Source organism: Rhinoderma darwinii, chromosome 4 (assembly GCF_050947455.1).
Source record: "Rhinoderma darwinii isolate aRhiDar2 chromosome 4, aRhiDar2.hap1, whole genome shotgun sequence".
NCBI lineage: Eukaryota > Metazoa > Chordata > Amphibia > Anura > Rhinodermatidae > Rhinoderma > Rhinoderma darwinii.
Window position 1 is genome coordinate 402,392,604 of NC_134690.1, and position 27,369 is coordinate 402,419,972.

The 27,369-nt window shown below is 43.6% G+C and overlaps 1 long non-coding RNA gene across 1 annotated transcript; it reads right to left on the reverse strand.

Annotated features, from left to right (window-relative positions):
- Positions 1–1,435: 1,435 nt before the first annotated feature.
- Positions 1,436–23,426, reverse strand: LOC142761442 (uncharacterized). The gene is made up of 3 exons (XR_012883645.1): positions 23,321–23,426; positions 5,615–5,742; positions 1,436–1,573 (listed from the first exon to the last, which is right to left on the reverse strand). It is a non-coding gene; the product is annotated as an uncharacterized LOC142761442 (long non-coding RNA).
- Between the last annotated feature and the right edge of the window lie 3,943 nt (positions 23,427–27,369).

The window sequence follows — 27,369 nt, forward strand, 5'->3', positions numbered from 1 at the left end:
CCCCCTATATATAAGAATATAACTACTATAATACTGCTCCTATATACAAGAATGTAACTACTATAATACTGCTACTATATACAGGAATATTACTACTATAATACTGCTCCTATATACAAGAATATAACTACTATAATACTGCTCCTGTATGCAAGAATATAACTACTATAATACTGCTACTATATACAGGACTATAACTACTATAATACTGCTCCTATATACAAGAATATAACTACTATAATACTGCTCCTATATACAAGAATATAACTACTATAATACTGCCCCTATATACAAGAATGTAACTACTATAATACTGCTACTATATACAATAATGTAACTACTATAATACTGCTACTATATACCGGAATATTACTACTATAATACTGCTCCTATATACAAGAATATAACTACTATAATACTGCTCCTATATACAAGAATATAACTACTATAATACTGCTCCTATATACAAGAATGTAACTACTATAATACTGCTACTATATACAGGAATATTACTACTATAATACTGCTCCTATATACAAGAATATAACTACTATAATACTGCTCCTATATGCAAGAATATAACTACTATAATACTGCTACTATATACAGGAATATAACTACTATAATACTGCTCCTATATACAAGAATATAACTACTATAATACTGCCCCCTATATATAAGAATATAACTACTATAATACTGCCTCTATATACAAGAATATAACTACTATAATACTGCCTCTATATACAAGAATATAACTACTATAATACTGCCCCTATATACAAGAATATAACTACTATAATACTGCCTCCTATATACAAGAATATAACTACTATAATACTGCCGCCTATATACAAGAATATAACTACTATAATACTGCCTCTATATACAAGAATAGAAGTACTATAATACTGCCCCTATATACAAGAATATAACTACTATAATACTGCCCCTATATACAAGAACATAACTACTATAATACTGCCTCCTATATACAAGAATATAACTACTATAATACTGCCGCCTATATACAAGAATATAACTACTATAATACTGCCTCTATATACAAGAATAGAAGTACTATAATACTGCCCCTATATACAAGAATATAACTACTATAATACTGCCGCCTATATACAAGAAGATAACTACTATAATACTGCCCCCTATATACAAGAATATAACTACTATAATACTGCCGCCTATGTACAAGAATATAACTACTATATTACTGCCCCTATATACAAGAATATAACTACTATAATATTGTATCCTATATATAAGAATATAACTATTATAATACTGCCCCCTATGTACAAAAATGACATACATTTGTCTTGCACAGCCCACTGCATACATGTTCTTTAGCTCTGCTATATGACATGTCCTACAACCCCTAGTGCTGAGGGTTTTACATACACTTTTACCTTAGTTTTTAGTTGATGACTGGAGTTCCACTCTTACTTGTGATGTTGGTTGTTACTATATACATTATTTATTGTCTTTTTATTGGGTAATATCTTCTCTGTTCGGTTTCAGAACTGCAGTAAATACAAATCCTTCTCAGCTAATTCTGTAAACGGTAAGACATGATGGTATTGTAGGTTAATATTTAATGTACAAGATGAGATGTATGGAAGTGATAGCTCCGTTTTTCCTGGGCCGGGCATATTGTATAAATGCTATAAGATTTTTTATTTTCTAAATTGTATTTTTTTTTTGCTGCAGAATCGCTGAAGTAACATCCGGTATTTGTTGTGGGTTTTACCTCCCATTGAATTCAATGTGAAAAACTCCCAACAAAAAAGCAGTGATAACGCAAATACAGTTGACATCTATCTTTTGTGCGAGTGTCCCTGGGTCTGTCAAGATAGTGCCCCCTAGTGGTGAAGTGTATGTAGCTATGCTCTACCTATACACATGGATGTGACTGGAGATGAAAGATGACATCTCTTGAAAGGTGATGTCATGAAGTCTTAGTGAGGTCACACACATGTCGCCTCTTCTGGGCTGGATAACATCCCTGAACAGTTATCAGTGAGGGGTGGAGGCCCCAGGGCACGTGCCCCATGTACCCACCCTGATCACATCATATGGTTTATCATTGTTATCCACATTCAGACCTGGCTGCTATCAGGACCCTATGGCTACTGATGGGAGAGGAATAAGCAGGACATTGTGTATAATGCACAGACTCTCGTAATAAGTAAATATTAATCTCGAAGGGAATGCGGCGGCTGAATTCGAGGTTACCTGGAAAATACAATGTTACACAAGATCAACCAGAATATTACATTTAAGGAATAAATAATTGAGATCTAACTAAGAGCATTTCACAGCAAATCAATAGTTTTCTGAAATATACCACAGAAGGGAAAAAAAAACGGTTTCTGGATGAATGTGGTTATCATTATTTCTCGTATCTATCATCTATCTATCTATCTATCTATCTATCTATCTATCTATCTATCTATCTATCTATCTATCTATCTATCTATCTATCTATCTATCTATCTATCTATCTATCTATCCCAGCACTCAGGTGAGCTATGCTGTCAATGGAATAGCTAATCCAACACCCATGTGGTCAAGGAGGACACAGAACCACAGAGACTCTTTAGCAGTGTAAAAAAGTTGCTGTCGATTTATTCAGACAGGTACATAAAAAAGTGCGTACAGAGCTGCAACGTTTCGGTAGGCAAGCCCAACTTTGTCAATCATGCAAGTGATTGTACATTGTGGCTATATATACCCCACCCCTTACATCCAGCAATCACAACACATGTGCAAATGAGTCACCATTACTATCTTATCAACCCCAGAAAACATCCCATCCACTGCTGTAAACATCCCACCCTCTGGTGTAAACATTCCATCCTCTGATGTAAGCAGCCCATCCACTGGTGTAAACATCCCATCCACAGATGTAAACATCCGACCCTCCGGTGTAAACATTCCATCCTCTGATGTAAACATCCCACCCTCAGGTGTAAACATTCCATCCTCTGATGTAAACATCCCACCCTCAGGTGTAAACATTCCATCCTCTGATGTAAACATCCCATCCACTGGTGTTAACATTACATCCACCGGTGTAAACATACCACCCTCTGGTGTAAACATCCCATCCACTGGTGTAAACATCCTACCCTCTGGTGTAAACATTCCCATCCACTGGTGTAAACATCTTATCCACTGGTGTCTACATCCCATCCACTGGTGTCTGCTTCTCCCAAGCTCCACATTTATTCACTTCTATCACATATATAATAGACAATAGTGAATATTGGGCGTCTATAATCTAGAGCAATAATCTATTATTGCGCTGGACCACGTTTGGATTTTTTGTGATGTTATTACCATACCATCATCATGTATTTTGTATTGGTGGAGCGGTGGATGCCTGGTGTGCTGTACCGAGCGGTGGATGTATGGTCGCACATGCGCACTTGAGGTAATCGAACTAGGGAGCTATTACTCCCAGCTCCGTGAGTCTTTAGTGGAACCGGTCTCTATTATGCACAGTTATCCGGCGCAGGAGCACGTGAGGTATTGAAGCCTCTCTAGCTTCTGTATTCCGGACAGGCGCAATGGTATTGTTTAGACGCAAAATAGAAAATATGTCATTTTTTTTATATCATTAGCGGCCATGGATCAGTACACTCAGCGGTTGACACCACTGGATGGGATGAATACACTAGTGGATGAGATGTATACACCAGTGGATGGGATGTTTAAACCAGAGGATGGGATGTTTACACCAGTGGATGGGATGTTTATACCAGTGGATGGGATGAATACACCAGTGGATGGGGTGTTTACACCAGGGGATGGGATGTTTACACCAGGGGATGGGATGTTTACACCAGTGGATGGGATGAATACACCAGTGGATGGGGTGTTTACACCAGGGGATGGGATGTTTACACCAGGGGATGGGATGTTTACACCAGTGGATGGGATCAATACATGTCACGGTCACAGGGTATGTGGACCCACTAGGCCGCTCCGCCGTAGCGGAGTGGCAGCTGACCAGGTCACAGTCTATACAAAATTCTATAGCAGTTTGTAAAACTTGGGTACCTGAACAAGTCCAGACAGTGGCTGCGGCTTCAACACGGATGGAGGTCGGTGCAGCAGGTAGCGCCAGATGTGGCGGGCAGTATCCGATGTGGCAGAAGACACTGAACGTGGCGAAAGACACTGGATGTGGCAGAAGACACTGGACGTGGCAAATGAAAGCAGGTGCAGTAGACACAACTCCAACACTAGCAGGCACAGGAACAAGAACAGCACAGGATACAGGGACAGGTAACAGGGCACGGGTAACAACTGGAATGGGAAACACTAAGGGACCATTTGCAAGACAGACTTGTGATAAACTAACAACACTCAGGCAAGGATCAGAAGGGCTGGGGCCTTCTTATAGACCAGGAAATCATGTGGTTGATAATGATGACTGTTTTACAGGTGCGCGCGCTGGCCTTTTAAGAGCGGGCAAGAGCGTGCGCGTGCAGCCTTCGGGACACAGCAGACTGGAGCGGAAGTGAGCGCTGGCGTCTCCTAGGAAGGAGATGGGGACCAACGCTCACGGATCCATGGCTGCGGGCATCGGGAGGTGAGTAAACCCGACGGCCTGTGGCCATGGACGCCACAATACACCAGTGGATGGGATGTATACACCAGTGGATGGGATGAATACACCAGTGGATGGGATGTATACACCAGTGGATAGGATGAATACACCAGTGCATGGTATGTTTACACCAGTGGATGGGATGTTTACACCAGTGGATAGGATGAATACACCAGTGGATGGGATGTTTACACCAGAGGGTGGGATGTTTACACCAGAGGGTGGGATGTTTACACCAGAGGGTGGGATGTTTACACCAGTGGATGGGATGTTTTCTGGGGTTGCTAAAATTGTAATGGTGACTCATTTGCCCAGTGTTGTGATTGCTGGATGTAAGGGGTGGGGTATATATAGCCACAATGTACAATCACTTGCATGCTTGACAAAGGTGGATTTGCCTACCGAAACGTTGCAGCTCTGTATGCACTTTTTTTTATGTACCTGTCTGAATAAATCGACAGCAACTTTTTTACACTGCTAAAGAGTCTCCGTGGTGCTGTGTCCTCCTTGACCATATATCGATCTATCTAGCACACAAAAAAATGGCGAACACTAATGTCACCTCAGCCACTAAATATAAATAAATATGCATTACTGCTAAATCTACTTACAATAGGGAGGTTCTTAGCGCATATTTTTGATCCAAACATTAAACTTTAAACTTTATCTATCTATCTATCTATCTATCTATCTATCTATCTATCTATCTATCTATCTATCTATCTATCTATCTATCTATCTATCTATCTATCTGTCTGTCTGTCTGTCTGTCTGTCTGTCTGTCTATCTATCTATCTATCTATCTATCTATCTATCTATCTATCTATCTATCTATCTATCTATCTATCTATCTATCTATCTATCTATCTATCTATCTATCTGTCTGTCTGTCTGTCTGTCTGTCTGTCTATCTGTCTATCGATCTATGATCTGCTTTGCCCTGGTTATGATTTCTTGACTGTTGACCTCTATACCGACCTTTGGCTATGCCTGTGAGTTAGTGTCTTGTTTTCCCTAGATCCACTACCTTCGACTTGATCTCTGTCTTCGGCTTCTGGCCCCTGTGGTGGGTTTGCCCGAAATTGGAGACAATTGTGGACCGCGACCTGGGGAATAATATTCATCAAAGGTAATACCTCCTTGAGGGGTTTTAAGGGTGTACACAAGACTTCACAGCCCTGGATAGACTACACCATTCCAATCTTGCTATAGTGGGACTACTACCAGTTAAAAAAAGGAAGGCAAAAAAGCACAGAAGTTATCCATCGATCCGGTCACTATTTTTTTTATTTCAAACTTGAATGATTTCTTATCAAGTAGTCGCCTGCACTAAAATGTTACTGAGGATGGAAAAAAATCATTCGATTTAATGAACTCAGGCAAATATCAAGCGTCATAACAAAAAGTGAAAAAAGTCATGAAGAATAATGATTCGTCAGAGTGATTTTTGTGGGAAAATTAGACACTGGGGGGCAGAAAAATGAATCTCTTTATAGGTATCATGAAGACCCAATGACTCCCTAATGAACGTATATGAGGAGGATGGATATTAAATGCTGAAGTCTGTGATTATTTTCCAGGAAAAACGTAAAATATAAAAATGTAACATAAAAGTACAAGATTTTATCTAAAATAAAATTACAGACACGGTTATTGGTCTCCTGTCAGTGGCGGATTATCATATGGGCGTTTCGGGCGGCCGCCCGGGGCCCGAGGCTTCCAGGGGGCCCATGGCAGCCCGAAACGCACATTATCTCGTAAATCTATTCAGCGCGCTAGCGCTGCTAACGGCCGAAGATGGGGAGGAGCAGGGAATTCGCCGGGATCCAGGGGTAGGACACGCCTCCCTGACAGTGCGGGCCGCCGCCATTGAGTAACAGAACAGCGACGGACGGCTGTTCTGTTACTCCAAAGCAGCAAGAGAAGAGCCGGCGGGCGGTCACCGGCGCTGAGGTCAGTACAGGATTATCCTCCTGCCCAACTGGTTCCCGACCGCTGGCTGTATTTTTACGGCCAGCGGTCAGGGACGGGTGCTTAAAACCCGAGCCATAGACTTTCTACGGCTCGGGTTTTAACTTGCTGCCCGCGCGATCGGGCAGCTGAATGTCGGGTCTCCGGCTGTCAGTGACTGCCGGGGACCCTGAGGAGAAGACAGAAGCAGCTTTCGCTGCTTCTGTCTTCTCCGACAGGAATAGAGACAGCAGCAGCGGCGCTGTCTCTATTCCTCCCGGTGATCATGTGACAGGTCACATGATCGCCGGGTGCCGTTAGTGGCAGACTGTTGCTGGGTCTTACTAGACCCAGCACAGCCCTATTAGTGACAATCGTCACTGTGAGAGGGCTGATTTCCCCTGTAACTGGGGCTGCTGTGCAGCTCCAGTTACAGTGGAAAAACATGGTGTAAAACAAAGAGAAAGTAGATATAAAGTTCCCCAAAGGTCTTTTTTGACCTTTGAGGATCAGAACATAGTAATAAAAAATAGTAAAGTGCAAAAAAAATAAATAATAATAAATACACATAAAATACCCACCCCAAAAAAAACGTTCCCCCCCGCCAATCATTGTTGTAACGCTAGCGCTGACCCAATTACCCTAATATAGACATGTAATATATTAAAATTTACGGTAGACAATGACGATCACAGATAAAAGGTCTATTTTAGGGTAAAACAATGTTATTACCAAAAAAAAATAGCTGAAACGTAAAAAAGCTTCTTTTTTTACTATTATTTTCAAACTTTATGAATAAAAATTCTAAAATGGCAAAAAATGTGTGCATAAAAACGATAAAAAACGAAACCTGCATTGTCTACGGAAAAAACGTCGCAAAAATAACGTCGGTTTTATTTTTTTTTAATAAAAATGTGTGTTTGGTGCAACTTTGTAATTACGTTTTATTAAAAAATATTTTCACTTTTTGAGATACAGCTGCTTTGTATCCTGTATCCGTCAGGTCAGCAGGACTGACGGGATCAGTGAAACGGGCCCTGCGCTAAATTATTATCTTAGATGTGATAGATTTGAGGTGGATCCTGCGTGTCACTGATCCCGTCAGTCCTGCTGACCTGACGGATACAGGATACAAAGCAGCCGTATCTCAAAAAGTAAAAATATTTTTTAATAAAATCAATCAATCACACTGATACACAGACATACTATATATATATATATATATATATATATAATTATAATATAAAGTTTTTAAATGTGTACATAACCTTGTGGCACTATATACAAGGGGGAGCGCTGTGTGGCACTATATACAAGGGGGAGCTCTGTGTGGCACTATATACAAGGGGGAGCGCTGTGTGACACTATATACAAGGGGGAGCGCTGTGAGGCACTATATACAAGGGGGAGCGCTGTGAGGCACTATATACAAGGGTGAGCGCTGTGAGGCACTATATACAAGGGGGAGCGCTGTGAGGCACTATATACAAGGGGGAGCGCTGTGAGGCACTATATACAAGGGGGAGCGCTGTGAGGCACTATATACAAGGGGGAGCGCTGTGAGGCACTATATACAAGGGGGAGCGCTGTGAGGCACTATATACAAGGGGGAGCGCTGTGAGGCAAGGGGGGGCTGTGTAGTGCTATCCACCGTGGTATGTGTGTGGCGCTCTTTATAGGGGGGGCTTTTTGGTGCTATTTACAAGAGGGGGAGGGCTGTGTGGCGCTCTCTACAGGGGGGCTGTATGGCACTATCTATAGGGGGCTGTGTGTAACGCTCTCTACGAGGGGGATGTGTGATATATAGAGGAGGCTGTGTATGGCGATATCTATGGGGGTGTGTAATATCTACAGGGGCTGTGTGTGGCACTATGTACAGGGGGCTGTGTGTATGGTGTTTTACAGTGTGTGGTATTATATTCAGGCGCGCAGTGTTTGGTGCTATTATATTTAGGGGTACACTATGTGGCACCATGATAACTTTATTTTCGTTTATAGGTGTGGAAATGTTGGAAAAGTGAGGAGACGTCTAAGTGGCAAATTCTGCAGAAATGAGTCATGGCCGGGAGAAGTCGTCATGAGCGCTGGACCGGATGGAGAAGAAAAGAGGAAAAAAACTACTAGAATCTGAGACGTCGTCACCTGTGAGTCACTAGATTTATAGAGAATCTGTCACCTCTCCTGACATGTTTATTATAGGAAATCCTTGTATTTCACAAAAAGTCTTTCTGCGGTCCAGGACTGATAGACAATTCCCCTTGTCAGAAGGTTGTGTCCCTGCACAGTGTGATCCTGTCAGTATGTAGGGACACCGCGCTGTGACAAGGGGAATCGTAACACTGTTAATGCTTGCCCAAAAAGGTAGTGTTAAAAATAGTTACGGTGAGGAAGGGGGGCCCAAGTTTGGGTAACAGCCCAGGGCCCATGGTCTACTTAATCCGCCACTGTCTCCTGTTGATGCAATTGTTTTGTTTTTTTAAATAATTTTCCACTTCAATGTACAGTATTTATTTAAAGGGAAACTGATAAAAAAAAAAATATATTTTTTTTTACTAAACTTACAAAAACGACTGAATCAGTACAATAAATTCTGGTCTACATTATTAGAAACTGAGTGCTGAGGGACCAGTCCAGATAAAAGCTTCTATTTGCAATGACTCTCTGCTGTAGATAGTAGAGGATCCCCCATCCTCCATTACCGCTACATACCATGATAGAGCCTTACCAGTATATAGAAGAGATTATCTACAGTCCTTGAACATTATATGTAGATTAGACATGATGTGTCAAGGAAGAGCTGACATATATGTCGAATATATTGACTTAAAGGAGTTGTATTTTTTGGGCAATCATTTTTTTCAAAAGGGTTCCCAAAAATAATCTGATCACTGGTTAAACCACTGCTGTCACCCTCAGTGATCAGCTGTAATCGCAGCAATTTTTCAATTCCCCTACAGCGCCAACTATAGGAGAAATTAGGCATTACAGTATTCCTATTGTAATCAATGAAATGTACATTCAATAAATGGACATGATGGGTCCTCCAGAGAGGGAGAGAGACGTTGCTCTGTACTCCTGCTAATAGACGGGGGCACCAAATTGCTGTATTAAATGGGTTGTCCAATTTTAAAAAGCTACTTTCAAATACCCTATTAGGAAATTAGAAATTTATTATAGAAGTTCCACTGTTCAGGATCCTCATCTCTTGGTTGGAGTGGAGAGCGGTTACATAGAGCGTCTCTCTCTCTCTGGAGGACCCGTCCTGTGCTGTATTACACAGACAACACATTGATATGAATGGACACTGTGTAATACTTCATTTCTCCTGTGGTGGCGCTGTAGGGAAACTGAACACTAACTGCCCGGTTTCTCCACAGATCACAGCTGATCACTGAAGGTCCCAGCAGAAGGACACTTTTACATTTGGCAGCATTTCCGAGCAAATGGTCGCTAGGCTTCCAGTTCCTCCATGTAATGACTATGTAACTACGGCAGCCAATCACTCGCTAATTGTCTATAGTGATGTCACCGCTGCCACATCATGACCAGTAGTGCAGAAACTAATTATAAAGGACTATTGGAATTTTTTTTTTACGTTTGGAGCAACTTTTTTAGGGTTTGGGATAAAGTTATTAAAATGATGTGTTAATACACAAGTGAATCATGGGAAATGTATGTTGATGGTTCCCTCCAGCATCAGAGAAAGCCTCAGAATTGCGCACCATGTCACATGGACGCGTGCTGGAAATCTGTCTTTACCAGGCCTATGGCATAACCACATACAAGCCTCTTGATTGCAGGCTTATCAATGACTTAAGGCATCTCAGGAGTTAATGACCCCATGAAGCATTTCTCTTCCTCAGGACGCCACAAATCCAATATAAAGCGCTATGAGCGGCCTTGTATCTGGGAATTTACAGTAACGCGGCCGCACTGACATGTCTACAACACATGATTTTTGCGCCTGGGGCCCTACGAGACAAAGTCACAAGCGCAGAGGATTGACATTTACATTGGGCGATCCTGTTTCAATGTCACTGCCATTTCTCAGCCTGTCAGTGTTTGTACTCAGTGAGCCACAAACTCATTCCTGGCAGGAAATAATTGCTGAGAATATACAGGTGGGGTCTACAGGCCAGATTAACCCTTTACTAAACAGAAGAGGCAGATAATGCTGAGAAACCGCACGCCAATGTGACATCAGTGAGGTCAGGGCAGCAGCAGAGAGACCTGAGGGCCCCAGTGCAAAAATAGCAAGTGGGGCCCCATCCAGCAGTAAACCTGCAAATTGTCATATTCAAAATAATGATTGCACAAAAAATAATAATTCTGTTATTCCTCTGGAACGCGTCTAAATAGTTATCATTTCCCAGCAGCGAAGTTTAATGGTAATATTCCTAGTCATCTAGGTCAATGAAGAGGTTTATTATTACATCCCTGGTGGTCTAGGGTAGTGAAGGGGTTAATGGTCACATCCCTGGTTGTTGCTGGCAGTGAAGGGGTTAACTCCCTATACTGCCGGCTGCTGTCAGCTACGACTGGGCACTTTTTTAGTTTGAAACCTCCTTCCTAGAACGATGCTGAAGTTGGTTTCTTATTCGTCTAGTTTTTTTGAAGGGTTAAATAACTTTGGGTCACTGATCTCCCGCTGTGAACATACAGAGACCTGGCCCGATCAAATCTGGAAAAAGTATCCATCTACTGTGGTGACATGTCGCCAAGGGGTTAATACATCAGTATGCCTTAAGCCCCCTAGTGGAGACAAAAATAACTTCAGAGGGAAGTTTGTAGGTAATAGGAACTCCCCCATGTCACGGCACGGGGTGTGGACCCACTGGGCCGTACCGCGTAGCGGGGTAGCAGCTGGCCAACAAGGTACAAAACAATGTCTATAGTTTGGAACGGGTACCTGAGGCAATTTAGACAGTAGCGGAAACAGGACTTGACTTTCACAGCTGGTGGCACCGCGGATGCAGCGGAAGACACGACTTGACTTTCACAGTAGATACGATAGCACGGGATACAGGGTACAGGCAGCAGGAACGGGTAACACTGGGTACTGGAAAACACTGGGAGACCATTTGCAAGACAAACTTAGGTATACAACAACGCTCAGGCAAGTAACCAGTGGGCAGAGCCCCTTTTTATAGTCCAGCAGCCATTTGGGCTAATAATTGATGGGTGACAGCTGGACGCGTACTGGCCCTTTAAGGCCATGCACGCGCGGCGCGCGCTCCCTGCGGGAATCAGTCCGAGGACCCAGAAGTGAGTGCCGGCATCTCCCTGGAGGGAGCAGACGCCGTGAAGAGAGATGTCCATGACCGGGGCCGTCAAGGGGTAAATCTGAACGACGACCCCCGGCCATAGATGTTACAGTATCCCCCCTCTTACCCCCCCTCCTCTTGGGGCCAGAGCGGGAAAGAAATTTCTTCATGATGACAGGAGCATCGATGTTCTCCTCTGGCTCCCAAGACCTCTCCTCTGGACCAAATCCCCTCCAATCCACCAAATAAAACGTCCTTCCTCCTACTTTCTTGGTGGCCAGGATCTCCCTCACTTCGAAAGTTCCGAAAGAACCCAAAGGAGCCACTGCGGAACTAGGAGTCCTGGAGTAGCAGTTCAGGACCACGGGTTTTAGCAAGTAGGACGTAGAAGGAGTTAGGGATCTTGAGGGTAGGAGGCAGTCGGAGCTTGTACGACACAGCATTGATCTGTAGTAGAATCTCGGAGGGTCCAAGGAACCTGGGAGCAAGCTTGCAAGATGGCACCCTCAGCCGGATATTCCTGGAAGACAGCCAGACCTTTGTACCTGGAAGAAACTGGGGAGGTTCTCGTCTTCTAGTGTCTGCCTTTCCTGTCATGCTAAAACAGGAAAGAAAAAGAAACACGGCGCCACATCGTGCAAAGTAAAAGTTGGATTAGGCAAAGGAGCAAATTGGTTAGATATAAGCTCACCTTGACCAATGGACACTGTGAGGTGTCAAACAAGCATTGGGGCTGCTGCCAGGTCCAAAACACAAACAAACACAGTTTGTTGTCCAAATTGGAAGTAGAAAAGTAAAAAAACGGACCACCGGCGCTGCGATTATAGACAGGAAATAAAGACCTTTAAACGGACATCACGGCAAAGTTTTAATGTCAGAGGCTAAAAACCTTCACTCCCATACACCGTCCCAAAGTTACAAATACCATCAGATCTACACTCCTGTCTCATCCAGGGCATAATCACAATGCCCATAATCTTCCCATTCCCCTTCCATCTCATCTGTCCCCTACTCCCAAAACGACTTCTAGTTCAAGCCTTCCCTCTTTTGAGGTGCCCTCACTCATCAATTTTTCCCCTGCTAGTATCTCTAATGTCCCAAAGTCATTGGGATTTATTCCTCAATTTGCCTTCAAGTCATGTGATTTGGATGCACACCTCAGACTCTTCAATCTTATCCCAGATACACCCTTAGGCTCAGTCTCCAATTGTTCTATGTTTAATGATTCCATCGACACCACTGTTATATCCGTTATCTCACCCAACCTTTTAGATCTCACCACGCATCCATCCCCATCCCCTACTAATAATCCTTTCCCCTACTCCCAGACCACTCTCCTCGCGACATCTGATCCCATAGGTTCTGTGTCTTTTTTAGATCCTCCTCCTCATCCTCCCATGCCCCCAGTCACTCCCTTTCCCTTCCCTCGGAGACCTCAAAGTCCCTCATCTCTAAACATAAACTCTTATTTTTTGACAATCCCAAAACTATCCTCCAAAAGAAAACTAGGAGTAGATATAGAGGCTGCAGAGGGGGGAGACATCATACCAAAGGTCCTGCCCCCATCGTTGAAAAAGAAATACAAGTTGATTTAGTTAAAATCTTCAACTTGTCCCAACATATACTAAATGCTGATGAAGTTAGCTTGCTATCCAAAGGGCTTTCATTTTGTCCCACCACATCGCCTGATGGATTCGAACTTTTTATGGATTTGAATAAATTCATGCGTAAATTGACTCTTTTACGCCATTTTGCCATGTCTCCACCACTGATTTTACCTGATGAAGTTACTACAGATAATCCTATGCCAGTTAGGACTAAGCTACAACCCAAATCTTCGTTCTATCCGCTACATCATAGGGGTCCAGCTTTGGAGACCTTCTCCAACCTAGTGAGCACAGAGTTTAAAAATTTGAAACCATCTATTCCCCATAGGGACAATTTGTCTGGTCCTCAACGTAGAGCTTTAAAAATCCTCCGAAAGAGGCAGGATATCATAATACGGTCAGCAGATAAAGGGGGGGGGGGGGGGGTATTGTTATTCAAGACAGACCCGAATATTTCAAAGAAGCATTTAGGTTACTTTTGGATGAGCAGTTTTACGAGAAACTGAAGTCCAACCCTATTTCTAAATTCGAGATTGAATACAAATCTCTGATAGAGACCGCATTTAAGGACAATCTTCTATGTAAAAAAGAAAGGGACCTTGTCCTGGATTCCTGGTCTGGATCGCTGCGGTTGTGTTTTTCCCCAATCTCTGGTCCATCGTCTGTTGTTGTTTTTCTCCCCTGTTGAAAAACTTCATTATCATCGTTTGGTTTTATAAATATCCTTTTGTCCAAATGGATTTTAGCCTAAAATGAGTCTTTTACCTATCCTGAATGATGAATTGTTGGTTTGTTCACCACTCGTCTTTTTCCCCATTGTCTAAGCTCTGTGCGTTCCATTATGCGCTTCAGCGCTCATGTCTCGGCCACCGTACTCTCTAGGTCTCCTAGCAACCGGGGACGCTAAACCAGCGTCTCAGGATTACAGTCACTGTATTAATCTTAATCTTGTTTTGTGTTTTTTTACTACGGACAAATACTCAGAACTTGTACTCATTGCCACGGCTAGTACTGTGGCTTCTAATGATATGAAGTGTATTTTTGTATGTGCTTGAAAACGGCGTGTGTAGCCATATGTTGTTTTAATGCCGATCATTTTTCTTATAATGTATTTTTAATGTCATTTTGTGAAGGATTATATCATATGTATTTCCAAACATCATTGTATAGTCAGCGTGTTTCAATTTTAGACATGTTGTTTGTTTATTTATAATGTGTCTGACCTTTGACCTGTGTTTTTGGCGGGGTTCTGTTCCCTCTTCCTAGTTTTTTTCTGTTTCTGTATGTATATAAATGTGCTTGAACTACACATTTTATATTGGCCTGATGAAGACACCAGTCCGGTGTTGAAACGCGTAGCCTCTGACATTAAAACTTTGCCGTGATGTCCGTTTAAAGGTCTTTATTTCCTGTCTATAATCGCAGCGCCGGTGGTCCGTTTTTTTACTTTTCTACTTCCTTTCTTGTCATGCGGTCCACTGCCAGCAGAATAGAAGATCGTGTCTGCTGCCATATCTGCAGAAAGTTCCTGAAGGTAGAGTCGGCTGCAGGCACTTGAGACATAGTAGAGCCAGGCAGGGGTATTCGAGGATGTTGGCCGTACACTATGAAGAAAGAGCTGGAGGTGGTGGACTCACTGGTATTGGTATGGTTATTATAAGAGAACTCCGCCCACGGGAGCAGCTGTACCCAGTCATCATGTCGTCTAGTGACAAAGTGCCGCAGGTAGTTCTCCATAATTTGGTTAACCCTTTCAACTTGTCCATTGGACTGAGGATGGTAAGCTGAGGAGAAGTCTAACTTTACACCGACTAGGCCGCAGAGTGCTCTCCAGAACTTCGAGGTGAACTGGACCCCTCGATCTGAGACAATATGCAGGGGTAATCCGTGCAGACGGAAGATGTGTTGCATGAAGAGATCAGCCAGTCGAGCAGCAGAAGGCAGGCCAGTCAGAGGAACAAAATTAGTCATTTTAGAAAAACGATCCACCACCACCCAGATCACACTGGATCCCGCAGAGAGTGGCAGATCTGTGACAAAGTCCATAGCAATATGCCGCCAGGGGGCATCGGGCACAGGCAGTGGTTGGAGAAGACCGGCTGGTCTGGAGTGGGCAACTTTGTTTGCTGCACACACCGTACAGGAGGAGACAAAGTCCATGATGTCTTTGGGCAGTGTGGGCCACCAGAACTGATGGGCAATTAGGTCTCGGGTCTTACGGGCACCTGCGTGACCTGCCAGCTTGGAACTGTGACCCCAGCGAAGGATTCTTCCTCTGTCTGCCAGACGTACAAAAGTTTTTCCCGGAGGAATGTCTCTAACCTGCAGAGGGTTGACAGAGTAGATGCAGGAAGGATCGATAATATTCTGTGGGGACTCCACAGTGTCCTCTGTCTCAAATGACTTAGACAAGGCATCAGCCCTCACATTCTTGTCGGCAGGTCGGTAGTGGAGTTCGAACCGGAACCGTGCAAAAAACAATGACCACCTGGCTTGACGAGGATTCAGCCGTTGAGCCGTCTGTAGGTAGGTCAAGTTCTTGTGGTCCGTGAAGACCAGGATAGGATGAGCTGCGCCTTCCAGTAGGTTTCTCCACTACTGCAGGGCCAGCTTGATGGCCAGTAACTCCCGATCTCCAATAGAGTAGTTGCGCTCTGCGCCAGAAAACATTTTGGAGTAGTAACCACATACCACCGTCTTGCCTATCGAACCTCTCTGGAACAATAGTGCACCGGCACCAACAGAGGAGGCGTCCACCTCTAATGAAAACTGTAAGGATACATCAGGGTGGTGAAGTATAGAGGCTGACGTGAAGGCCTTTTCTAAGGTTTTAAATGCGACTTCCGCCACTGGAGTCCATACCTTGGCATTCATACCTTTTTTAGTGAGGGTGGAGATGGGGGCTGTCAAAGAAGAGAAGTTGGGAATGAACAGTCTGTAGAAGTTGGCGAATCCCAGGAAGCGTTGTATGGCCCTTAAGCCTCGGGGACGTGGCCACTCCAGGACAGCCTTGACCTTTTCAGGGTTCATCTTGAGACCCTGATCAGAGATGATATAGCCCAGGAAGGGTAGAGACTTCTCTTGGAACACGCACTTCTCCAACTTGGCGTAATGATGATTCTCCCTTAATCTAAGCAACACCTGTAGACAGTAGCGGAAGCAGGACTTGACTTTCACAGCAGGTGGCACCGTGGGTGCAGCGGAAGACACGACTTTACTTTCACAGTAGATACGATAGCACGGGATACAGGGTACAGGCAGCAGGAACGGGTAACACTGGGAACTGGAAAACACTGGGAAAGCATTTGCAAGACAAACTTAGGTATACAACAATGCTCAGGCAAGGAACCAGTGGGCAGAGACCCTTTTTATAGTCCAGCAGCCATTTGGGCTAATAATTGATGGGTGACAGCTGGACGCGTACTGGCCCTTTAAGGCCATGCACGCACCCTGCGGGAATCAGTCTGAGGACCCGGAAGTGAGTGCCGGCATCTCCCTGGAGGGAGTTGATGCCGTGAAGAGAGATGTCCGTGGCCGGGGCTATCAAGGGGTAAGTCAAACCCTAAGTTTGACTCTGTGGGGATGTGGACCCACTGGGCTGTACCGCCGTAGTGGGAGAGCAGCAGGCCAACAGAGTACCAAGTCAATATATAAATAGTCCAAGCACAAGGGTACCTGTAGTGGTTCAGACAGTAATGGAGGCTCCGCACAGATGGGACCTTGACAACAGACACCAGATGTGGTGTAACACAGCAGGCGGAACTGATGGCACAACACGACTCTAACAGGTTTGAGGCACAGGAACAAATACAGGGTACAGGTAGCAGTGCACGGGAACAGGATAACACTAAGGTACAATTTGCAAGACTAACATAGGAAAACACAACAACGCTCAGGCAATGAGCAAAGGGGCAGGGCACTTCTTATAGTACAGAGTGATCATGGGCTAATTAATGATAATTCCCATGTGCGCATGCTGGCCCTTTAAGGCTGGGCACAAGCGTGCGCGCACACCCTATGGGACACAGCAGAACGGAGCAGAAGTGAGCGCTGGCGTCTTCTGGGAAGGAGATGTGGGCCAGTGCTCACAGATCCATGGCTGCTGCCACCGGGGAGGGGGGGCGGGTGAGTAATCCTGACGGCCCGTGGCCATGGACGCTACAACTATGAGTAGAAGGGGTTCTTGAGAAGATGACGTCTCCCTATAAGATCCATATGCTCTATAACAGATCGATCAGTATGCAGTCAACTACCCCTAGTAGCGAGAGAATATTGGCATGTAACCCAATGTTCTCTCCGGAACTGCTCAGAGGGGGGGGGGGGGGGGTTTCCAGGTTCTAGGAAGACCCCCTATATTGCTCTTGCGTGATGTGACTTTGAGGGAGAGAATGAACTGATGATGAAGAGTGGAAAGTGGAAAGTTGAGTAAAGCGTCACTCAATGGCATCATGAATGGTCGGTAGTTGGTGGGAACATGGTAATGGACAACAGAAGATTGATGGCACTGACATGGCACCACTGAATGGGTGCGGGGGGGGGGGGTAACATTGGCGTTATTCGCCCGTATATCTCATGCATGATGGAGACGATGGATGACATTGCACTTCGCAGCTCATTTCCGTCCTGTCCGCAGCCTCCAGAGATCCAGGCGGCGGCGTCGTGCTGCCATGAGGCCTCTTGTCAGATAATTCTCTACATTTTGGGCTCATATATTAAACATTTCAGACTTGATTAAACAATTTCTCCGTTCTTTGCTTCGGAACTTGTTATGACATTGTCATAGCAACTCTGCAAATGTTCTGTACATCCCTCTTTAATATCTTCATCTTATGTGTGGAGTCTTTTCACTCTCTTAATAAATCCACATCGAGACTTATTGATATTAACTCTTGAGTGACAGCTGCAGTCCACAACATTTACATGCAGCTCAATGTATTCCTGTGGACTGCAGCTGTAGCTCAATAGTTAAAATCAATCACTAGAAAAAGTCTAAACGTAGCCCTGGCCTTAACCCCTTCCCGACATCCACTTTATATATACAGCGCACGTTGGGTGGGGGAGTAAGAAGCGGGCTGAGACTGCTCCATAGGACGAGCGTGTCGGCTCTGTCTTACAGCCGACACTTCCGGGTAACGATTCCCGCTGGTTTAACCCGTTAAATGCCGCAGTCATTAGCGACCGCGGCAGGGCTTCATAGGAGACTGTCAGTATCTACATTATTACTGCAGTATATCGTGCAAGCGATCCAGTAAAACAGTAAAATAAAGTTTTCTTAATAAATGTAAAAAAAATTAAAGAACACCTTTTCTCATTTTCCCTCAAGCACAATGTAAAAAAAATAAAAAATGAACATAACTGGTATCAATGCGTCTGAAAAAGTCTGAACTATTAGAATGTATCAATATTTAATGCCTTAAAAAATGTTACATTTAAAACGTCAAAATTGTTGTTTTGTGGTCACTTCATCTCCCACAAAAAATGAAATAAAAGGTGAGCAAAAAGTCTAATGTACCCCAAAATGGTACCAATAGAAACTACAGCTCGTCCCGCAAAATGTAAGCCCTCGTGTCGCTAAATAGATGGAAAATTAAAAAAGTTCTGGATCTCAGAATGTGGCGACAAAACTCAAATTTTATTTTTAACAATCAGTTTATAACGTGTAAAAGTAATAAAACATAAAAAAAAAACATAGATTTGGTATCACTGTAATCGTATTGACTTGCAGAATAAAGCTAACAGCCGTTTTTACTGCACGGTGAACGCCGTAAAAACAAAACCACCCAAAAGATAGAAGAATCGCTGTTTTTTTCCTATTCCACCCCACAAATATTTTTTTTCCATTTTCCTACTACATTATATGGTACAATAAATGGTGCTGTGAAAATCTGCATCTCGTCCTGCAAAAAAATATTGATGGAAAAAGAAAAAAGTTACGGCTTTTGGAAGGTGGGGAGGAAAAAACGTAAGTGAAAATCCGAAAAATGGCTGCGACGGGAAGGGGTTAATCTAAAAAAAAACCATGTAAATTATATGGGTCTGTATCTTGTAAGCAATAAACTGGCTGGCGCACTGGCACAACATTAACTCATCCGACGCATTTTGCGCCCATTCTCTGATCTAGACATTTACATCTAGAAATCTGTCACATTTTATTTGGTAAATCTCTCCCATTGTCTTGGAACTTACTTATAATTGTATCCTAATGTGGCCACCAGATGGCGCCGTGTTGCGTTCATTCAAATTTATGATTGGCGGTAAAAAAAAACACTTGTCATGGACCTTACAGTATCCGTGCTTTTTGTACCAGAAATGAACCCCAAGACATAACCAATCTGCAGGAAACATTGTATCTATAGCTGTATCCTATTCTATTAAGTGGAAACAAGACAATTCCTTGCATGTAATCAGCGCGGATTATGCAGAAATCCCATTTCTGTCATGAAAAAAACCCCAAAATCATCAACCTCGGAGATGTCATTTGCATTTCAATCCTCTAGATGGCACATCCTACATTATTCTCTGTTGATATGATAAACAGCACAATCTGCTTATCCAACTCCAAACCACAAAGCCGTCAGCGATAGCCCTTCCAGGAAGATAAAACGCACAAAACTGCTTCTCGTGAACGCGGAGGGATCGGATTTTATTGACTGATGATTTTTTATGTGCTCTAAATCAGTGCGTTAAAATCAGATGCATGTCATCACTTCAGTACCACATTGACGGGGTCATAAAGACGCAGGATAATGCAACAGTAATCTATCAATAGCCAGGTAAAAGCAAAATAAATCCTCACACTCAAAGCTGCAAAGGCATAAAAAAACCCGAATATAATCTCACAAACGGTGTCATGGAGTAATATAAATCTAGATAATATGGAGTAAGTTTGCTTTACTTCTGTTGTACTGATCCTGGGTAGAGACGCGTGAATCTACTGTATAAAATTTGCCTCATCAGCATTCAGTCAATCAGCAAATTTTCTATTAGCGGGGAAGCTTTTTCCACATATATACTTTGCGGGAATGCTACATTTTTATTCCTATTTCACTGAGCCAGGTGTAAAGACTACATTACTTATCATGCACCAAAGGAGAAAATGCTCTGTACAAGAGATATAAGACCGGACAGCCTGAGTGTTAACAGGAAGCCAGCAGAGTTCTAGAGGCAGATCCTGCCTGACCACCATTACCTGACACTTGGCTCATATGTCTATGCTCACATTTACTCCACTGTACCGCATGCCCAATCCTGCCTGATCACCATTACCTGACCCTTGGCTCATATGACTATGCTGCTCACATCTACTCCACTGTACCGCATACTCGATCCTGCCTGACCACCATTACCTGACCTTGGGCTCATATGACTATGCTCACATCTACTCCACTGTACCGCATACTCGTACCTGCCTGACCACCATTACCAGACCCTTGGCTCATATGACTATGCTCACATCTACTCCACTGTACCGCATACCCGATCCTGCCTGATCACCATTACCTCACCCTTGACCCATATGGCTATGCTCACATCTGCTCCACTATTCTGCATACTCGATCCTGTCTAAACACCATTACCCTTGGCTAATATGACTATGCTCACATCTACTCCACTGTACCGCATACCCAGACCGGCCTGATCACCATTACCTGACCTTTGGCTCATATGACTATGCTCACGTTTACTCCACTGTACCGCATACTCAATCCTGCCTGACCATCATTACCTGACCCTTGGCTCATATGACTATGCTCACATCTACTACACTGTACCTCATACCCAATCCTGCCTGATCACCATTACCTGACCCTTGACTCATATGGCTATGCTCACATCTACTCCTCTGTTCTGCATACTCGATCCTGTCTGACCACCATTACCAGACTCTTGGCTCATATGACTATGCTCAAATCTACTCCACTGTACCGCATACCCAATACTGCCTGATCACCATTACCTGACCTTTGGCTCATATGGCTATGCTCACGTCTACTCCACTGTACCGCATACTCAATCCTGCCTGATCACCATTACCTGACCCATGACTCATATGGCTATGCTCACATCTACTCCTCTGTTCCGCATACTCGATTCCGTCTGACCACCATCACAAGACCCTTGGCTCGTATGACTATGCTCACATCAAGTCCACTGTACCGCATACCCAATCCTGCCTGACCACCATTACCAGACCCTTGACTCATATGGCTATGCTCACATCTACTCCTCTGTTCCGCATACTCGATCCGGTCTGACCACCATTACCTGACCCTTGGCTCATATGACTATGCTCACATCTAGTCCACTGTACCGCATACCCAATCCTGCCTGACCACCATTACCAGACCCTTGACTCATATGGCTATGCTCACATCTACTCCTCTGTTCCGCATACTCGATCCGGTCTGACCACCATTACCTGACCCTTGGCTCATATGACTATGCTCACATCTAGTCCACTGTACCACATACCCGATCCTGCCCGACGACCATTAACTGACACCTGGCTCATCTGACTATGTTCACGTCTACTCCACGGTACTATATACCTGTTCCTGCCCGACCTCCGCTACCGACCACTGGCCTGTTTGACTTCTCTGTGGAATCCCTGACTCATCCTGCTAACCTCCCTATATGTTACAAAGTGACTTTCCTGTTGATGCCTATAGCAACCATAGCTCTGCCGATTCCCATTGTGATTGGCTCCACTCAATCAACAGACCAGCCTAGTGGACCTAAGTCCTGAAGCCAGTTAAGTGCATCGCTCCTTACTGCAGTCATGGGAAAGGGGGTGAATTGTGCCTTCCGGTTGATTCTTTCTCTAAGGCTGGGTTCACACGAGCATGTTACGTCCGTAAAGGACGGAACGTATTTCGGCCGCAAGTCCCGGACCGAACACAGTGCAGGGAGCCGGGCTCCTAGCATCATAGTTATGTACGACGCCAGGAGTCCCTGCCTCGCTGCAGGACAACTGTCCCGTACTGTAATCATGTTTTGTAAATGGTGGGATCCTATGTTACCTGCCTCCAGCTTTATAATTGAGATGTTACCGCCTATTATGAGCACGTCTAGCGATATGTCATCACTTTATGAGGCGAGGATAACCCTTTAAATAGTAAAATCTGATTGAATTGTAATTGCCTTGATTTTTTTTTATTACACCTCAAGTCTAACCTCTTCACCGAGCACGAAAACAAAGAGTCATGAGCTTGGGAGGGGGAAAACCTGATGTTGCTTGTTCGATTTTATGACAACCTTTCACTAATTTATATTTCAAACCTGAAGCTTTCCTGAAGATAATCTCAAGGTTAATCTGGGAGATGTGCGCCGAGTATTAAATCATTCCGAAGAATGTCATGTACAGTATTTAACGTGTCTCACACCTGACAACTCACAAATGTTTTTCACAGTGTGAAACGTTCAGCGACGGGAGAATTAAAATATTGCAACATGAAAAAAATGTGGCAGCGTCATAGAGAACAGGCAGCGACATTTCCAGAATTCATCATATACTGGACCAGGAACGTGATGGACTGAGATGTTTGTGAAAAAGTGTCACTCAGATCAAACCCTACAAGGCTTATATATGTGCCCCTCAGGGCTCCCTGCTGGATTTCTGCTATGACTTCAGGACCCGGGACAAACAATGAAACCAAAAAATACATTTCCCCAACTGCACCACGATTGTCCTGTGCGACCCCCCCCCCCTGAATATTCACCCGGAAAATGTGCAGAATGCAGCTGTCGCCTAATGGTTGTGGATTTCCACAGTGATATTTGCCTTTCTATGTAGTTTTTCTTAAATGGATATCTGGAAATATAAAACTCCTGACTGATAATAATAGGATATGAATTCTACTTACCAATATATTTTCATTTCCCAATCTGTGCAGAATCCCCTAGCGAGAACACGGTCACGTAATGCAGGAGGCGCTGTAGTTTATTTTTAACATGCATCCAACCTTCTACCTCCCCTTCCTTCCTTTAGCTTTCTTTCTCTAACTTCCTTTTCTTATTTCCTTCCATCCTTTCTCTTTCCTCCCACCCTTCCTTCCTTTCTTTCTTTCTTTCTTTCTTTCTTTCTTTCTTTCTTTCTTTCTTTCTTTCTTTCTTTCTTTCTTTCTTTCTTTCTTTCTTTCTTTCTTTCTTTCTTTCTTTCTTTCTTTCTTTCTTTCTTTCTTTCTTTCTTTCTTTCTTTCTTTCTTTCTCCTTCCTTTCTTTCTCTCTCTTCTCCTTCTTTCTTTCTTTCTTTCCTTCCTTTCTTTCTCTCTCTTCTCCTTCTTTCTTTCTTTCCTTCCTTTCTTTCTCTACCTTCCTTTTCTTATTTCCTTCCTTCCTGACTCTTTTCTCTTTCTTTCTTTCTTTTTCTCTCTCGTCTCTTTCTTTCCTCCTTCCTTTCCTTCCTTCCTTTCGATCTCTTCGTCTTCTTTCTTTCTTTCTCTTTCTTTCTTTCTTTCTTTCTTTCTTTCTTTCTTTCTTTCTTTCTTTCTTTCTTTCTTTCTTTCTTTCTTTCTTTCTTTCTTTCTTTCTTTCTTTCTTTCTTTCTTTCTTTCTTTCTCTCTCTTCTCCTTCTTTCTTTCTTTCCTTCCTTTCTTTCTCTCTCTTCTCCTTCTTTCTTTCTTTCCTTCCTTTCTTTCTCTACCTTCCTTTTCTTATTTCCTTCCTTTCTGACTCTTTTCTCTTTCTTTCTTTCTTTTTCTCTCTCGTCTCTTTCTTTCTTTCCTTCCTTCCTTTCGATCTCTTCGTCTTCTTTCTTTCTTTCTTTCTTTCTTCATCCTGGATTAATGATCACAAGAATAAGAATTTGTGAAGAAGATGTTTGAAGGCGTCAAAAAAAGAGGAGACTAAAATTGCTTAAAAATGGTGTGTCGGACAAAGAGAACTAGGAAGAAGTAACCAAAAAACTAAACGTGGATTTATGGTCGTTAACCTGATTGTTTTGGACAAGAACATGCTTGAGATGGAGAAGGCCATAAACTAACTACATTTCTACTGATATCTAAATTCCTTATGATAAGCCATCAATAATTGATCGGTGGGGGCAGGGGGGTAGCTAAAGGCTCATGGGCCCCGATACAAAGGTTCTTCTTGGGCCCCCCCAAAATTCTCAGGGCCGATGGCCCGCAGCTTTCAGCTGCATCGCTGGATCTCCTAAGTGATCAACAATGCAGCACTAGCAGCCGGGGCGTCACTAAGGACTTAAAATGTCAGGGGGAATAGCCCCAATACATATGTGTCCCCCCCCCAAAAAAAAGTATGTGTGTATGAATATGTGCATATATATATATATATATATGAGACAGCATATCTATAGCACTACGACCCTAAAGCTATGGATAAGATTAGATACATTGGCTCAACAAACAGTATCACACATGATAGGATTAGATATAGGGCCCAGCAGACAGTATCACACATGATTGGATTAGATACAGTGGCTCAACAAACAGTATCACACATGATTGATTTAGATACAGGGCCCAGCTCACTGACATTGCAGCTCAAGCGCTGGACCCAGGGCTGCTGCTGCTTTATTGTATCTGGCTGGTTATAAAAATGGGGGAACCCCAAATCGCACTGTCCAATTATGTATAAAAAAAATTACGTGGGGTCCCCCCCATTTTTCATAACCAGCCAGATACAACACAGCAGCAGCAGCCTAGCATTACCAGGGTTGGAAGGGCCACTGTTTTTGGCTTTCCCCAGCCTAATAATACCAGCCTGCGGTCACCCCAGTGCCCGACCATCACAGCAGATGTTCGGGTACTGGATCGTACCCGGCTCTTCCTGGCACCCCTGGTGGCGGTGGGTACCGGGGTAATAATGGGGGTTCGTGTTAGCCTTTTCACCGGCTAACACTAAGTCCCGCCTTAGTAATGGACGCTGTCAATCTGTCAGCGGCCATTAGTAATTTGGCAGCGATAAAGTTTAAAAAAAAATACAAAGACATAGAAAAAATAGATTTATTGAAATAAAACACCCCCACACAACCCTCATTAACCATTTTATTGAGAATAAAAAAGCTGTCATCGAACTAGTCCTGGAATCCGACGTAGTCCAACGACCGAACCTGTAAAAAAACACATAAAAAACCTTAGTAAGGGCCTGTACACATCACCGCTGCCCTTCCATTGATGGGTTCCGTCGGGTTAACCCCTCAACAGAAAGGCAAACTGAAACCTAAGCTTCAGTTTCCCTCACCATTTATCTCAATGGTGACGGAAACGTTGCTAAAGATTTCCGTTTGTCACCGTTGTGGCAGGGTTCCGTTGTTTTGCATTGTCGACTGCGCTATTGATTCCGCCCCAACAATGGAACCCGTTCACAACGGTGACAAACGCAAACCATTAGGAAAGTTTCCATCACCATTGAGATCAATGGTGATGCAAAAAGAAGCTTCCGTTTGCCTTTACGTTGAGGGGTTAACCAGACGGAACCGCTCAACGGAAGGGCAGTGGTGATGTGAACAGGGCGCATGTGCATGTGTGATACTGTTTTTTGGACCCTGTATCTAAGCCCAATGTATTCCTAATGTATTCTTATGCAGTATAAGCTGGGGCCCTGTATCTAAGCCTAACACACGGTAGGAGCTTTAAAGGTTGTCCAGTCCCTAAACATTGATGGTCTATCTTCAGTATAGGCCATCAATAGCTGATGGGTTGGGGTCAGACTCCCGGGACCCCCGCCAATCAGCTGTCTTGTAGGGGGTGCAGAGCTCGTACGAGCGCTGCTTCCCCTTCATTTCCCTTACTTGCTCACACTGTGAATCGCTGATACGTCCATGTCAGCGATTCAGTGTGAGAAAGTGACCGGAATGAAGGGAAAGTAGCGCTCGTACGAGCGGCTGCAACCCCTTCAAAACAGCTGATTGGCGGGGGTCCCGGGTGTCTGACCCCAACCCATCAGCAAGACACTAAAATTAAACTTACCTCCTCTTCGGCCGCAGGTCCTCACTCCATCAAGTGTCGGGATGCTGTACGCAGCGCAAAGCGTCGTGATGTCATATGTTGCGCACAGCGCTGTGACGTCAGAACCTCCGATGCGCTCCAGGAAGAGGAGGGTAAGTACTGTCAGTTACTATAGTAACAGGGGCCCGTGTAGTTGATTACATAGGCCCCAGTTACTATTGTAACTTTTCATTGATGTGGTGCGGGGGGCTCCATTGAACGTTATTCCACTAAATGGATCAAGTGTTTTTGCTCAATTGTAAGACGAGCCATGATGTTCCTCTTGGGTAGCAGTGGTTTCCTCCTTGCTAACTTTCAATAAATCTCCTTTTTATTAACTTTCTGAACATGGACTTAAGCTGCAGCTCTGGTTTTTGAGATGGACTGTAGCTTCTTGGATGAGTTGTTGATATCTTTTTTGATTAAGTTTGGCAGATGCTTTTGCGAAGATACATAACCCTTATCTCTATTTGAAGGTATAGGCTCCAACTAACTTCTTCCTGTGGTTTGTTGGAGTCCCAGAGCTGGGAAATATTTTAGTAACACTTTACAGACAGCTGACAATAAATTTTTTCCTATTTTTTCCATATTTTCCCTAAATTTGATCATGGTGTACAGTTATGGTCGAAACTTTGCAGTGACCTCTTCACTCTGGTACTATAGTCTAATATATAAGGTTTACATTTAATTGGACCCGTCTGAGTTCAATCAACCATCTATTTATCATTGAAAGTTGGTCAATTGGTTAATTATTTAAGGAGACACTTATGTTTTGATATGTTTTCGCCCCTTGAATAGTTGTGTTTGTTGGGATTCCCTATCATAACCTGTAGAGAAAAGGTAACCTATTCTTTATTTGTTGTTCTACTTGTCTAAAAATCCCGAATGTCTTGAATTTAGAAAACTCAAGTGTTATGATTCTCCCCAGAGAAGTGGATCCAGTGCTAACATGTGGTGTGGAATCT